The sequence below is a fragment of the Rhagoletis pomonella genome, unplaced genomic scaffold, assembly GCF_013731165.1.
Source record: "Rhagoletis pomonella isolate Grant_MI unplaced genomic scaffold, Rhpom_1.0 Rhpom_scaffold_00012, whole genome shotgun sequence".
Classification (NCBI taxonomy): Eukaryota; Metazoa; Arthropoda; class Insecta; order Diptera; family Tephritidae; genus Rhagoletis; species Rhagoletis pomonella.
In genome coordinates this window covers 8,159,197-8,161,949 of record NW_023458566.1, presented here as the reverse complement: position 1 = coordinate 8,161,949, position 2,753 = coordinate 8,159,197, and positions in this window count along the sequence as shown.

The window sequence follows — 2,753 nt, the reverse complement described above, 5'->3', positions numbered from 1 at the left end:
ACTGGGGTACACAAAGTCACATATATCCATTCTGGTTAGTGAATCGACAGTACGCTGTCCAATTGGTACTCACGCGGCAATAGTTGGACTCATCTCAACGACTTGGCTGGCTTCTTAAATGCATTAATATTGATTATTAGATAACGCTTTTCGTTTGCCCGGTGTCTTATCCCTCAGATCTCTCATAGATTATTAGAAAACGGAGGACTAGGTTTAAGTTAAACTAATAACGTACTTTTAAGCGAGTTTTAAATAAATTGTTGGTCTTGTTGTCTGCAATTTCCATCAGAGAATAGAGCAGAGCCGAGGTGTATACATCCATAGCTGAATCGCGATCTTTCGTAAGCGGGTCCTAACTTCATCGAACCTAAACTAACATAAAAGAGATTTTTTTGAGGTTCTCGTTCTAGTTTCGATTTTGCTACTTTTTTTTAATGTTAGAAAGAGTTCTACATTCAATATATGTAAGTATGTGGAGTACTGGGTGACTGTTATGTTTTCTTTTTTTCGAATGTGCTATTTCGGAATTGGCTCCCAAATTCGATGGCACCTCCATAATCGTAGTGCCATATGTGCATACATACATACATACATACACATATATGTACTTATTTATGAATGCGTGTTTATAAATATGAAGTAAGCTTCTTAATGAATCAAAAATTAAATATGTATGTTTACGATGCGATTATCTTTTGGCAAGTGCGATGATTTTAACAGTTCCTCATTTATTTTTATGCAATTTGCTTGCTGACCTGTATATGAGTACATACATTTTGCGGAATTGGCTGCTAAAAATTTGTGGCATTGCACTCTTGCACACAGCCCACATAGCCGAAAAAGCGAAGTCACGCACACAGCGGTACAGAGTCTTGTATGCATTTTACACACCTACATACGTACATATGCATGGATCACAGCAGGGCGAGCACATTTTTGATCATTGAACCAAATATTGTAAATAAATCGAAAAATAATATGTATAAACTGAACTTATATGTAAGTACGTATGTATGACCAATTGTGCATAGGTACAATGTCTGAATGTGTAAACAAAAAGAAAATAAATCTCTGAATGCATATACATATCTACATCTGTATGTAACAGCAAGAAATATATACCTACGCAAAGTTGTTCATGAAATTATGAAACTCAAAATAAACTCGCTTTGCACCCCCCCCGCACGACCGGCGCATGAAAACAAGAACGCCATTGCCACCACACTGCCACCACCACCGCCATCGACGGCACCACTAGTTGCTGCCACCTCGAATGCGACGTGTCACTGCACGCTGGTTGGGGTGCAGTGGCATTGCAATGGCAGCCAATAAGAAGCAATAGCAACAACAAGAACTGCATTGCGCATTAGCGCAACAGCGCCAGCAGAAGCCAATGTGGCTGCTGCCAACGGCGATTAATGTGTATGCAACAAAAACAAAAACAAAAACAAAAACAAAGCCTCAAAGCCGTGGCGGCGCGGTGCGTCGCGTTGTGTCTTAGGTTTAGTCTTAGTATTGCCCTCTGCCTGTGTTGCATATTTGCTTGTTATAAGGCAGGAATCCAGGACGAAAATAGATTTATTACCGGCACTTTTATGTGGCAATGAATGTTGTACTGCAGGCGCGTCAGCGAAACAAGCAGCATCAACCCCAATCGGGAAGAGCACTCAATTTGTGGCGTGCAACGTGTACAGTTCGCTTTCGCTGGAGCTGCATTCCAGCGCAGTAAATGTGTATATGTATGTGTATCTGCATTGCACCGTTATCCCCTATGCCTAGCGGCTGTTTTGCAGTGACTGTCTGCACTTTGGCCAGAGCAGCAGCTCAACAGATGCCAATGGCTATTTTTAAATCAAATGCAGACGAACTCACACACAAACACACACATATAAGGTGATTGTTGCTGCGCTTTACACGCCAGCACACCATTCACACTCCAGTGCTGCAGCATTACAGCGCCCTGCCGCCAAAACCCGCTACGCCGCCAGCTAGTATGCGTGCTCAATGACCGCCCCTGACATCACGCTCGACACTATTTTAATTTTTATTTTTATTTTTGTTTTTCTGCCTTGGTCGCCACTCTTTTTCGCTATAATATTAATTATTTGCAATTAAAAAAAATGTTCCACACTTTGGCACGGCGCATTTCATTTGGAATTGCAGTGAATTGAAGGTGGATTTAGCGCGGAAACGGAAGTGGTTGTTGGTGTTGGCTTGTTGGCATGTTGATATCGCAAATATGCCGCCTAAATACTTTCACACACATGTGTCACGCATGCCTTTAAGTCAGACGCCAGTTGGCAGCCAACAACTTCTGCGTTCTACGTCCACTAGCCATTTAACCAGCACCATAAACGGCCATGAGCCATCCGCCATCAGCCGCCACAAGGCAATAAATTTTACCATCAACATCGAAGTCATTTGACTGCCCGCCCCATCACCGTTTGGCGCGTTACTTTCTTTGTTCTATGTGCGCTCTGCAATTGGTGTTCTTTTATTATGGTAGGCTTTGTGCTTTGTGTATATAGTTCCAATGAAGTGTCTTGCGAGGCTGTGAAATGTTTTGACCTTTCTTTTAAATTGAAGTTTCTTGTCTTTTGCGTTGTTGGCGTTTAAAGTGCTATTTATTTACAATTTCCCACAATTTTTTGCATACAAAGAAAGGATATCTTTATGCATTTGATCTAGTAGATGGCCATGATTAAGTATACATACATACGTACTAGGAATGTTAGTCCCGGCATAACGGTCTT